This window comes from Calliphora vicina, chromosome 3 (genome assembly GCF_958450345.1).
Source record: "Calliphora vicina chromosome 3, idCalVici1.1, whole genome shotgun sequence".
Taxonomy (NCBI): Eukaryota; Metazoa; Arthropoda; class Insecta; order Diptera; family Calliphoridae; genus Calliphora; species Calliphora vicina.
The window spans coordinates 39,670,341-39,684,665 of NC_088782.1; the positions used below are offsets into that span (position 1 = coordinate 39,670,341).

A 14,325-nucleotide genomic window follows, 5' to 3' on the forward strand; every position below is an offset into this window, starting at 1 on the left:
ATTTAAAAATTTAGCTGCGTAAACATTTACTAGCTTGAATTAAAACCATTTTTTACATGATCTAAAATATACAAATTTATGTTGCATTATTTATTTTTAGTTAACCAATATGTTTAATATTTGTATTTTAAACAAGTGCATTTGCAAACGTTTTATTTAAAAAGAAAAACTTTGAAAATATTTCATTTATTTGTTTGTTTGGATTTCGAAAAATTATTGAGTCCAAGCTAAATGTCAATATTGATTTGTTTTGTTTGCGGCGCAACGCTGACATAAATTAGTTATTTGCTTAAAAATACAAAATGTAATTCAACAATATAAAACTATCAATTAATATTTATACAGAAGTACTTACACAAGTCGACCGGTATAAATATTCATATGTAAGAGGGTCATATTAAATAACACTGTCTAACAAAATTTTTGGAACAGAATAGCGACCCTATAATTCTGAAAGGTCGTGTTGAGTAGATCATTTTTAGAATAAAGTTATAGTCCAGGTGGTCTGAATTTTCGAATCTGATTGTCGAAGGGAGCATTATACTAACTGAGAAAAATTTTGTAAGTTAATGTCTGAGAGAATTCCTATTGTCAGAGTTATATGGTGGAATTTTATGAGGATCATTTTTGTGGAAGATCTTAACCCTCTAGCTCTTTTCTTAGGGGTCAACTTGACCCCCTTTTCGAGAAAATCCAAAAAAGTCCTTTCAAAAAGGACATTTAAGGATTCAAATATTCCTTGAAAATGCTCCATATTTGTATAGCCATATATGTTTTTTTACTATCACACGGTAGATAACTTCACAGTGGATACTTTTCTACAAAAAACTCAGTTTTTGGAACATATTTTCCCCATTTTAGGAATTTCAGAATTGACCGACCATACTTTCATACTTGTTTTTCTCTGCGTGTGGGTATACAAGATTCGATATATTCGATGGGATAATTTAGAGAAAAGTGTTACCTTTCCGATGATATAAAACTTTTTTCCAAAATCAAGTTTTTAATTTTTGAATTTTCGTTAAAGTTCTCCATAATAATATTGTTCTCCATGGTTCAATATTGAGTCGAGTGTAATTGTTGCAATTCTAATGTTAGGGGAACTAAACAAGAATTACTCAGTGCTGTATGTATATACTATTTCTTTATCAATTCCCTACAAATATTGAATATATAATTGACAGCACCCTACTACCTTTCAAATTCATAACTGACATTTACAGAAAATTCGGTATTAATATGTCATTTTAATGTAAATTTGTGGTTACTAATTGTAATGAAGTATGTACGTGCGGTAATTAACTGAAATTTAAGAATGAAAGAAACAAAAAATAACAATTTAGTAAATGAACAACATGTCTATTATTAAAAGCATTAAATAATATTCCGTCAAGGCACAAAGAACACACACACTTTGAATAAAAACCGAAATACAAAAAGAGGTCAAATGTGATTACTAAACGTTAAATAATTGTTAAACTTAAACACAAATCTTGGGAATATTTTGTTAAATAAATTTAAACTTACATTATGTTTAAGTTATGGTTTGAGAGTTGGGAAAAAGGCTGGCAAATCTGTAATGAAAATAAGATAAATGTAGGTGATTAGAATCAAATTAAAATTATATGTAGTTAAGATGTTTAAAATTGATAAAAATTATAAATATAAAAACGTATTAGAATGATCTATACGACAGTGAAGAATCTTAAATACCCTCTACATAAACTAAGAATTACACAAGATACAACATTGATGCCTATTCACACACATGACGATTTACAGTTCAGTTTATGTTATTGTTAGTGTAAAAATACAACAACAATCAAAACAACAGCAACATGCTTGCTTATACACATTACAACAACATGCCAAGCATCTGCATCAATGTTGAAAATTGTTGTCGTAAGAAACATTTAAATTTCCAAGCTTGTCTCACGCTTTGGTCCATACCTTTCTTTCTACTGAACCGATTTTACTGATTTTTAAAACTTCAAGAATTTGACAAAAAGTATCAGAATTTTAGGGGGTTTAAGCATATCTGTTAATATGGCGTTACCAACAGTTTAACTAATTCTATATACCAGTTCTTTTTTCCCCTCACAAGTTCTTAAAATAAATAGACCTCAAAATTAGTAGATATTTTTACATGAACGTGTTGTTACAAACAAGTACATACATATTTGAATGAGTACATTTTGTTTAAACGTTCGTATTATTATTATGTGCCGTCTTATTTATTGTTAGACATAACTGTCAATATAATGAACTGTACCAAAATATACTCGTACCTGGTATAAAAAAAAACTACAACATCTAGGTACAGCGCAAAAATTCGATATTGTTTAAAAGTTTTTTTCTATATTTTTTTTTGTTTTTACCAGCTCAAGTTTAGACAACAGCCACACCTGTTTAACGAATTGTAAAACGTTTTCGTTGCTGTTGTTGTCGTAGTCTTGTCTTGTCTTCTTTAAAGCAACTATTTAGAATACGGTACTTAAGAAAATATGAAAAAAAAAAAAAAAGATTGTCTACACAGACCCCGCACAGTGTAACGTTTTTGTTGTAAAGTGATTTTAAGTTTAAAGTCAGTATAATTCCTGTCAATTATTTGTAGGGGCAAATACATTAGGGTGGCTTTTAGTTTAAGATTTTGATGCTTGCAATGTTTAAAATTGTTCTCCATCAAGCATCAAGCAAAATCGTATTTTAATAAAAACAAGTAAGAAAGTATGGTCGGTCAAGCCCGACCATATAATACCCTACACTAAGTAAAAGAGCAAAAAAAATTTTCTTTTAAAATTTCAATAATTTATATTTTTGAGTGATTTTCGGAAGTGGGCTTTATATGGGGGCTATGACCAATTATGGACCGATCACCATGAAATTAGGTCGTGTGATTTATGTGTATATTGAAGTTAACTATGTTGAATTTTGTGTGTTTACCAACATTTTTAAGCGATTTATGCACGTTAAAGTGATTTTCGGAAGCGGGTCTATATGGGAGCTATGACTAATTATGGACCGATCGTAACAAAATTTGGTGACATGAATTTTGTGTATATAAAACTTATTTGGAGTGGAATTTGTGGAGATACATATATAAATTAAACATTTATGACCGATAAAGTCCAATTTCGGGAGGACATTTGTATGGGGGCTAGGTGAAATAATGGACCGATTTCAGCCAGTTTCAATAGGAATATCGAAATATCTTCAAAATTGCGACCTGTACTCTGCGCACAAGGTTTACATGGCCAGCCAGCCAGCCAGCCAGCCAGCCAGCCAGCCAGCCAGCCAACCAGACGGACGGACGGACGGACATCGCTTAATCGACTCAGAAAGTGATTCTAAGTCGATCGGTATACTTTAAGGTGGATGTTAGACTAATATTTTTGGGCGTTACAAACATCTGCACAAACGCATAATACCATCCCCACTATGGTGGTGTAGGGTATAAAAAAAACAAGTAAGAGAGCTATATTCGGCTGTGCCGAATCTTATATACCCTTCACCAAATTATACTTTAAAATAAAATTTTTAAATATTTTTAGATAAACAAAATTTAATTTTTTTTTCAAAATTGTTTTTTAATTTATTTTAAAAAAGTTTTTTCCAATTTTTTTTTAATTTTAATTTTTTTTTTTAAATTTATTAAAAAATTTTGTTTTTTTATTTTCAAAATTGTTTTTAATTTATTTTAAATTTATTGAAAAAAATGTATGTCAAACAAATTTTTTTGGTGAAAAACTATTTTTGTTAAAGTTCATCAAAATCGGCTCAAAAATATACAAAATTTCGAACATTTCGAAATCTTTCCAAGAGAAATTCCAAATATTGAAAAATTTGACCTTTGACCTTAACGATTTGAGGGTTAACGTTTTCCGATTTTAGTAAAAGTTTCAGAGTATATTCAGAATTATCTGGACTATAATATTCTAATTAAGTTTAGCTTAAAATTCATAAGAGTAAGGAAATAGAGCTCATTGGCCTAAAAATTGCCAAATAATTGGTTTTTCTCGAAAATTTCAAAATTTAAATCGCAGGTACGGAAAAACTATAAGAGATATTTTCATAATTTTTTCACATTTTTATTCCCTATTATATTCTTAATAAATCCCAATGAGATGATCAAAAAATTCTGAAATTTGTTTAACAAAATTTTTAAAAATTTGAAAATGGAGTTTTGAAACTGCCGTTAAAAAATTTTATTTTTTTGATCATACCTAAGAATAGGTTAACGGTATCCTACGAAGACAAAAACTCATATACAAGTATATATGGACATATTTTAAGTAAAAATGAGCTTTTATTTTAATATTTATCAAAATATGTTAATTTTGTTCCTACATTTCTTGTTCTAGTGGCCTGAGACACGTTAATGGCCTGGCGAATTTTTAATAACTTTAAAATTTTTTGACCGATTTCTGTTTTTTATATCTCATTAGAACGACAATTACGTACACATTTCGATTCTATTAAATTAAATTACAAAAGTAATTTTTTAATAGCAAAATTTTTACAAAAACGGAAAAAATGCATTTTTTCCCCTTGTAAATGCATCTCAAAACTTCAGAGGGCTTTTTTCAGGATGATTTTTTTACTAATGTTCACCAAACTGGGGGATGAGAATGGCCAAAATCCAACTTTCGTTAATTAAGGGCCACCCTAGTTCACATATTCCTTTTGAGTTGTTTCCCAAAGACGAGAGTTTGTATTTGGCTAATATATTTTAAGAGGTCTGCGTAGACAGTTGTTGGTAAAAACTTGGCGTCATTTCATGTTTCACACCCATATAGTAGAGCTGACTTTACCTTGGACTTAAAGATTTTGAGCTTCATTCTTTGTGAAATATTGGTCTTAACCCCAACCGATTTACCTAAAATTTTTTCAGGATGATTTTTTTACTAATGTTCACCAAACTGGGGGGTGAGAATGGCCAAAATCCAACTTTCGTTTATTAAGGGCCACCCTAATATACCCTGCCACTCATGGTGAAGGGTATAGCAAGTAAGAGTGTTACAAAGTTATTAAAGATTCTTGAAGTTTTTCATATGAAAAATCGATTTGTGGTCAGAAATATGAGTGATCACAGATCATCCTCCTTTTCTAGATTAAACGCTTTAATAGTCTAACCAAAATACATACATTTCTCTTGTAATTTAAATTTTTAAACATATTTACTATTTTCGTTACACTGTGCTGTGAGAAAATTTAAAAATATTCTAATAATAATTGCCATTATTGTAAAAGATAAAAATCTTTTGCGGTCTACTTTATTTTCGTACAAGAAAAAAATAATGTAAATTAAACTTAAAATTATTTTTAAAATAATCATAATAGTACTATTTGTAAACGTAAATCTGAAATTAGTAAAGCAGGACAGCGCAGCGCTTAAATACGTAGACAACTGAAAATTTTGTAAAGAAGCTTATAGTGGGTCAGAAATTATTTCAGTCTTGCAAATATTTTTTAATACCACTTCAGGTCGACTACCGTTACCGAAATAACTGCAATTAGCGTTACCTCTAAAATACCGTTAACGTTATTCTAAAAGCTACAAATTTTTCAAGTTGAAATTGAATCTAAATTAATGTTGAGCAAATACAAATTGAAATCGAGAAATCCAAATTAATGTTGAGAAATAACAGATTAAAATTCATAATAGCAAATTAGTATTTAGCAAAAATCAATTGAATTAAGAAATATAATTTGATATTGAGAAAATACAAATTGAAATTAGAAAAATCCAATTGAAATTGAGAAATCAAAATTAATATATGTATATTAAGAAAACAAAAATTTAAATTTAGAAAATTTAGGGTCTGGCTTTGTAAATGCGAACGAACATTTTCTTTCTTATTTTATATTGAAAACAACAAATAAATTAGAAGTTTTATTATTGTTTTCAATATAAAATAAGAAAGAAAATGTTCGTTCGCATTTAGTGAGCCAGGTCTTTAATTTTGCCCAGTTATGGTCATTACACCCTAAACAATTGAAAAAATTAATAACAAGTGCAATATTTTTGAAGGAGGCAGTTTTAAAGTGGCATATTATTGAATCTAATTGAGATATTGACTTGAAATTTTTTTGTAAGACCAAAAATTATCTTGTCTAAACAAAACAAGTAAGAGAGCTATATTCGGCTGTGCCGAATCTTATATACCCTTCACCAAATTATACTTCAAAATAAAAATTTTAAATATTTTTAGGTAAACAAAATTTATTTTTTTTTCCAAAGTTGTTTTTTTAATTTTTTGGAATAAAACATTTTTCGAATTGCTTTTTTCAATTTTAAATTATTTTTTTTAATATTTAGCAAAAAAAACTTTTGGTGAAAAAAAAATTCGGGTTAAAAAATATTTTTTCCGATTTTGACCCTTACTTACTATGGTCTTATTTGCAAATATCTATCATTAGATAGCCATATTGTCTACATTAATGACTTAATAATCCAAAAAATAGGTCAAAAATCGAGGTTGTCCTGGTTTTTTCCTTATATCTCAGCCATTTGTGGACTGAACCGAGCCGGAAGAATTCCGGAGATATTGATGTATAAATCGTGTATGTAAGTTATTTGGAGGTTTCGGAATGTTGATTTCAACAGACAGACGGACAAGGCTAAATCCAGAATATATGTATATACTTTATAGAGTCGGAAAATTACATTGTGGAAATTACAAACGGAATGACAAACTTATATATAACCTTCTCACGAATGTGAAGCGTATAAAAAATTAGCTCGGTATGAATGTGTATCCTATTAAAATTTTTATACAAATTTTAGTTTTAGAAACTCAATAAATATGTAATAAAATCTTTATTTATTAACAAAACTCAAGGAAATTTTTTAAGTTATTTAAACTTGTTATTCTAAACAACAAAATGTAGAAAAAAACTTGTCAAAAGGTTAAAGGGAATCCCGCAATTCCTAAAAATTGGAGCGAAAATTCCAAAAATTGTATTTTTTACAATTTTGCATAAAATGTCCACATTTCCTTCGGGGCTGAGAAAATACTTTGGGGATAAATAGGGAACTTATTAGGGTTTCGAAAGCAGCTTTACGTATTCTGATCCAAGCTATGATATTTTAGAACATGTGGCCCAAAGTTGAAATTTTGATAAAAAAATAGGTCAAATTCCGAGGGGCGTGTGGGCGAAACATTCGAAAAATAGGTCAAGGTTTTTATACCAAAATGTTCTGCGTAAAGATACGTTACAGAAAAACATAAAATTGTTATATGTTCTTAAAGAACGTTTATTTTTTTAACAACAAAAAGAGTCAAGTCACCTTTTCGCCCAAAAAAAAAAACAGCAAAAATCTACTATTTTTCAAATCGTTTATTTTTGGATCCATAACTGATATTGATGAGAAATCTTTGGTATATTATTGGCAATTTAGTTTTCTAACTAACAAAAAAAATTCAATTCCATTAGGTCCAAAAGTACGCCATATATTTTTAAAAAAGCGGACTAAGATATAACAACATTATTAAATTTGAATTTTAAAATGCCTATAACTCTGAAATTATGACAGATAAATAGCACACGCAAGCATGCAAAAATCGTTGAAATCCGATGGGAAACAAAAATGGCATGTGTTTAAAAAAAGATTTTTGCATGTCGAAGGTACCCGTCTTTGAGCCCTCATAGCGAAGCATGTGGAGCATTTGTAGGGTTCATTTGAACAACTTCAACTCGAATACTCCTTGGATACGTTCTGGTCAAATTTTATCCTGATCGGACCAGCCGTTTAGAAATGCCCTGGTTCCAAATCAAAATCTAGGTGGACAAAATTATTTGGCGCTCTTTTTATATAGAATTGGTATCTCCGATTCCAAAAAAAAATGTTTAAAAGATCAATATAAACTTTTTTTCAAGTAATAAAAATTAAAAAAAAATACATTTTCATGTCTTTCTGAAACTAAATTTAAAAAGATCTGTATTTACTATATTTCAAGTTACGGTAGGGTCTAGATATATAAAAATCAATAATAAATAAAGAAATATTTCTAAAAATTCCATTCCGTAAAAATTAGAAAAAAAGTATTTTGGCGGGTGCTGGCGGCTTCAATTTTTTTACAAAGACATTCCCAAGAAGTTTCTTTAAATGACGGGCTTCGACGGTCGTTTTTTTGGCAAGCTATATAACATTCTTAGAAAAAAAAATATCAGTATATTTGAGACCCAAGTTTAAAGGACTATAACAGGAAAATGGAGAGGCCCCTAAATATAAGATATACACTTAATAAAAGCCTATATCAATGTTTATCTATGTTTTGAAGTATGAATTTCTATATGGTAAAACAATTGAGATATATATAATTTAGTAAAGCAGTAAAATATTAAAAAAAATTAACGAAAATATGATTCAACATTTGTTGAACTTCTGGCGCTTCTGTCGAGAAAACGAAATGTCCAATTGAAAAACGCATTTGTATTGGAGGAGAGCAGATTGTCAGCTTCCGAAAAAACTTTGTATTTCCAAATTCTGAAGATACCGATTTTCATAATTTTGTCCACCTAGATTTTGATTTGGAACCACAGTACACTGTGTACTATTGGTTACTTAAAGACACTAAAATCACAATTGACTTCAGGCTAGTTTACATGGGATGTCAGTATACTTAAGCAAAAAGAATATAAACTGTTTGAGAATTATATCAACACAATTTATATAAAACCAGCTTGTAATGTAAGATTTTGCCTGTTATTTATACATGTTATGAATTGAAATCAATCAAATCATACTATTAACTTATGTTGAAAGATTTTTCTGTGATTGAGTTTATTAAAATCTACAGAAGTAATGTCATCGTATTTTTAATATTTTTAAACTTTATTAATCGACTCAGTAGCCAAGCTTGCCATTTTTTTGTAGCCACTATCTCATTTTGTTCCCAGGCGTGCCTTTAGTGCCCCATTCCTCCCTATCAGCCTAAGCGACAACAAATGGTTTTCAGTTACAAACTCGAGTAGAGTATTTTCCAACTGAAAAAAAAAACGTTTCAACGTTTGTCTAAAAAGCTTTATGCTCATGTCGATTTTTGCATTTTTTTTTCTTCTCTAAGTATTTCAAATGGAATAGAAGACAACAATTTTTGTTTTTTTTTTTAAGAATATTTACAATTTTAAACCCGTTACACTTGAAAAAATTGTACAATGTTGAGTCAAGTGTTTAAAATTTTGAATGCAGATAAAAAAAAAAAAAGATTTTATATTTTCATATAAAATTATTTTCAAAAGAGTCAGTCGTCGTTCTTTTTTTTTAATTTTGGCACCTGAAGCGCAACGACCAGAACATTACGACACCTCAACTGCCTACAACGATGACGATAATGATGACTATGATCATCAGCAGAATGATGATAATGTTTAAAAAAATGATGTGGTTGGCTAGTGGCAGTTGGTTTTTGTGTGTAAAAATAATCTAAAGACATATAGACAGAAATACTATCTACCAGATACATTCACCGTTAAATGCATAATAGAAATATAAACAACAAATACAACAAAAACAGTTGTTGTAAATAAGTATGTTGTATGGAAGTAGTAGTTAGTGTTGCTGTAATAGTAGTACGGGCAGTACATATTAACAATTTGCTTTGCCACATTGCCACAAGCAGTTGTATTAAACAGCTTGTAAAATTCGCGGTATCTTTTGTGTTCTGAGGTTTAATTTCTCCAAACAAAAATGTGGTCAAATACTTATAATACTCACAATTTGTATTTGATTTTAGCTGTGTAGTCATCATTTTCTTTCAAATATTTGTATGATTAAAATGCAGAAATTATTGCATTTGAATTATGTTTTTGCTTTGCCAGTAAATAGAGGTCAAGTTGCGGTTGCTGGGGGGAGGATAATCTTTGGTTTTTGTTTTCAAAATTAATGTAAACAGTTTTAAGTTTTAATTGTTGGCTAATTCAAGGTAATAACTATAACACACATATTTCTTAATAAACTATTCTAAAAATAACATAAAAGAATTTTCTTGATTGCAAAATATTTGAACTACTCCTTCCAGAAGTTGTTAGTACGGCTAAACTAAAGGGAAATATTTTTTCAAAGATGCCACAAAATTCCACAAGGCCGAATGAATAAAAGTTTGCTTCGAAAATGTCGATTTTTATGCCAACAAAGCGTCATATGCGGGAAGTATTGCTTTACTTCTTTAATTTTAAATAAAGTACCGCTGAAGCACACCAATTGCTAGCCAAAGCTTATGGTGAATGTGGTTCATAGGTTTCAGCATTCGATAGATGGTTTGTGCGGTTCAGGGGTGGTGATTTTGACACGGAAGACAAAGGCCAGGTCAGCCAAAAAAAGTTTGAGGCATTACTCTATGAAGATTGTTGTTAAACTCAACAAGAGCTTGCAAAATTATTGGAAGCTACTCAAGCAGTAATTTCAAAACGTTTGCGAGAAGCAGGATTCAACCAAAAGCAGATAAATTAAGTGCCATACGAAGCCGAGAAATCTTGAAAGACGATTTGGCATGTCCGAAATTATGCTTGAACGTTATAAAAGTAAAGCATTTTTTCACCCAATCATTACTTGCGATGGAAAATGAATTCATTACGATAACCCGAAGCGTAAGAGATCGTACGTAAAGCCTAGCCAACCAGCAGAATCGATACCAAAGCCAAATATCCATGGCGTTAAGATAATGCTCGGTATTTGGTGGGCTGCTGACTCCTGACTAGACCATCACAGGGAACCTGTACCGAATGCAACTGATTCTTTTGAAGTGACCATTAGGGTGGCCCTTAATAAACGAAAGTTGGATTTTGGCCATTCTCACCCTCCAGTTTGGTGAACATTAGTAAAAAAAATCATCCTGAAAAAATTTTAGGTAAATCGGTTGAGGATAAGACGTGCCGCAAGCCCTCTGAAGTTTTGAGATGCATTTACAAGGGGAAAAAATGCATTTTTTTCAGTTTTTGTAAAAATTTTGCCATTAAAAAATTACTTTTGTAATTTAATTTAAAAGAATCGAAATGTGTACGTAATTGTCGTTCTAATGAGACATAAAAAACAGAAATCGGTCAAAAAATGTTAAAGTTATTAAAAATTCGCCAGGCCATTAACGTGTCTCAGGCCACTAGAACAAGAAATGTAGGAACAAAATTAACATATTTTGATAAATATTAAAATAAAAGCTCATTTTTACTTAAAATATGTCCATATATAATTGTATATGAGTTTTTGTCTTCGTAGGATACCGTTAACCTATTCTTAGGTATGAACAAAAAAATGAAATTTTTTTAACAGCAGTTTCAAAACTCCATTTTCAAATTTTTAAAAATTTTGTTAAACAAATTTGATCATCTCATTGCGATTTATTAAGAATATAATAGGGAATAAAAATGTGAAAAAATTATGAAAATATCTCTTATAGTTTTTACGTACCTGCGATTTAAATTTTGAAATTTTCGAGAAAAACCAATTATTTTGCAATTTTTAGGCCAATGAGCTCTATTTCCTTACTCTTATGAATTTTAAGTAAAACCTATTGAGAATATTATTGTCCAGATAATTCTAAATATACTCTGAAACTTTTACTAAAATCGGAAAACGTTAACCCTTAAATCGTGAAGGTCAAAAGTCAAATTTTTCAATATTTGGAATTTCTCTTGGAAAGATTTCGAAATGTTCGAAATGTTGTATATTTTTGGGCCGATTTTGATGAAATTTAACAAAAATATAACACAAAGCCTAGTATTCACAAAAACAACAGAAAAATTTAAAATTAAGCCTATATAGCACTTGGTGTTAAAATGACCCCAAACTTCTAAAACCATAAAAAAAATTATGATTTTAAAAGTTTGGGGTAATTTTAACCCCAAGTGCCATTAAACGTTAATTTCCATTCTTGTGCTGTTATTATAAACCCTAGAGTTTATGTTATATTTTTGTTAAATTTCATTAAAATCGGCCCAAAAAATATACAACATTTCGTACATTTCGAAGATCAGAAAGATCATGTAGTTTTTCCAGTCTCAGGGTGTTCAATAAAAAGCTTGTTATTGTAAGGATTTGCAGAAGCTGTTTTCAGCAAAAATGTTAATTCGCTCCACTCTCCAGGTGTTGGGTACTAAATTACTGTTAACAATCACTCTTCACTTGACAAGCCCCGATAGACTAGACGATAGTGTTTTGGGCTATCAATCTTAGTGGTGCGGGTTCGATTCCCGACAGAGACTCTGGGTGTATCTGCAGACAAGCAAAAAGCTTCTTTTTTTTTAAAAAAAAAAGCTTTTTAAGTATAGGCATGGATATTACGTCGGGGCCTATAGCCTTTAAAGTTTTGGCTGAAGGTTAATGGCTTGAACATCTTTAGTTGTCATATAAAGTTCAGGAGTTTTGGATACTGGAATGTCATGTAGATTTTCCAGTCTCCATATGCTCAATGACAAATTGAGTCATTGAGCATATGGAGACTGGATCCTCCTTCCTCCAATGACAGTTTCACTTCCCCTCAGCTTTACATACGTTGAATAATATCAAAAGATCATTGAAGAGTCGGTTAATAAATTCTCTGAAGCCTCTTTTAGTTTAAGTAAATTTTACGTACAGAGACGATGATAGAAAGGTCTATTTAGACAAACGATCCCAAGCCTGAGGCTTATGCAGTTATGCAGACCATGATTAGATATGGATATGAATTAGATAGCTCGAGCTCTACAGTACTTTTTTCTAGCGTTTTAATCATAAATATGTGTCATCCCTTGTTCAGGATTTCGGATTAGCATCAATGTTGCGACTACTGTAATTCTAGTTTTTATACCCTACACCATCATAATGCAGATGTTCGTAACTCCCAAAAATATTAGTCTAACACCCACCTTAAAGTATACCGATCGACTTAGAATGCCTTCGATTCGATTAAACGATGTCCATCCGTCCGTCTGGCTGGCTGCCTGGTCGGCTGAATTTTGTAGATATTTCGATCAAATTCGGTACATATTATTTTTTCGACCCAAGGACCAAGCCTATTGAAACTGGCTGAAATCGGTCCATTATTTCACCTAGCCCCCATACAAATGTCCTTCCGAAATTAGACTTTATCGGTCATAAATGTTTAATTTATATATTGTTACGAGTTGATTTGATCGTAAGTTGGCAACGCTATATTCGAATATTCAGTTAAAGAACATTGTAGAAAGTACACCACAGATGACGTATGATCTAGAATATTCGAACTTTGACAGTTAAAGAGCTTTCTAGATGGTAATGCAGTGTTATAAATAGTGGCAGAGGTTGCAGTCGTGAGTGAGTTTATCAGAGACGCTTTTCGAATAAACATCATCTAAGTGCCTTAAAGTGTGTTGTGTTTTCAAAGTAAATTCGTGTACATTATAAATTGTGTCTGTAACTCTGAGAATTTATAAACGTGTATAAAAAACATTGAGTGGCTATTTAATTCTGTTGTTGTTGTACATTTTAAAGAAATAAAGAGTTGTTACAATTTTCAAACTACTAAACGGCTTTTATTTGCAATCAAAAGTATCCGGTTTATTTAAAGGAAATAAACCAGCGTTTTGAAAAGGTTAAAACGTAACAATATGTATCTCCACAAATTACTCTCCAAATAAGTTTTATATATTCGAAATTCATGTCACCAAATTTTGTTACGATCGATCCATAATTAGTCATAGCTCCCATATAGACCCGCTTTCGAAAATCACTTTAACCTGCATAAATCGCTTAAAAATGTTGGTATACACACAAAATTCAACATAGTTAACTTTAATGTAGACATAAATCACACGACCTAATTTCATGGTGATCGGTCCATAATTCGTCATAGCTCCCATATAAGGCCCACTTTCGAAAATCACTCAAAAATATAAATTATTGAAATTTTAAAAGAAAAATATTTTTGCTCTTCTACTTAGTGTAGGGTATTATATGGTCTGACCATACTTTCTTACTTGTTCCTATTTTTATACCCTTCACCATGAGTGGCAAGGGTATATATGTTTGTAATTCCGTTTGTAATTTCTACATTTTTCATTTGCGACCCCATAAAGTATATAATACTTTCTGAAGCCCCCAAATAACTTACATACACGAATGATACATCAATATCTCCGAAATTCTTCCGGCTCGGTTGCTATTTAAAATCGAGAAAATCGGTCCACAAATGGCTGAAATATAAGGAAAAAACCAGGACAACCTCGATTTTTCACCCATATCTGGATTACTAAATCATTAATATAGACAATATGGATATCTAATGATAGATATTTCAAAGACCTGTGCAACGACGTATATAAGACCATAGTAAGATGGACCTACAATGGGTCAAAATCGGAAAAAAT

At 30.5% G+C, this 14,325-nt stretch overlaps 1 protein-coding gene across 2 annotated transcripts in view; it reads right to left on the minus strand.

Annotated features, from left to right (window-relative positions):
* LOC135954984 (uncharacterized) overlaps positions 1-14,325 on the minus strand; it is a 223,590-nt gene that overhangs the window by 108,776 nt on the left and 100,489 nt on the right. For both annotated transcript variants that reach the window (XM_065505252.1, XM_065505250.1), the window contains exon 3: positions 1,528-1,574. The gene's annotated coding sequence lies outside the window, so the exon portion shown is untranslated. The remainder of the gene's footprint in view (positions 1-1,527; positions 1,575-14,325) is intronic.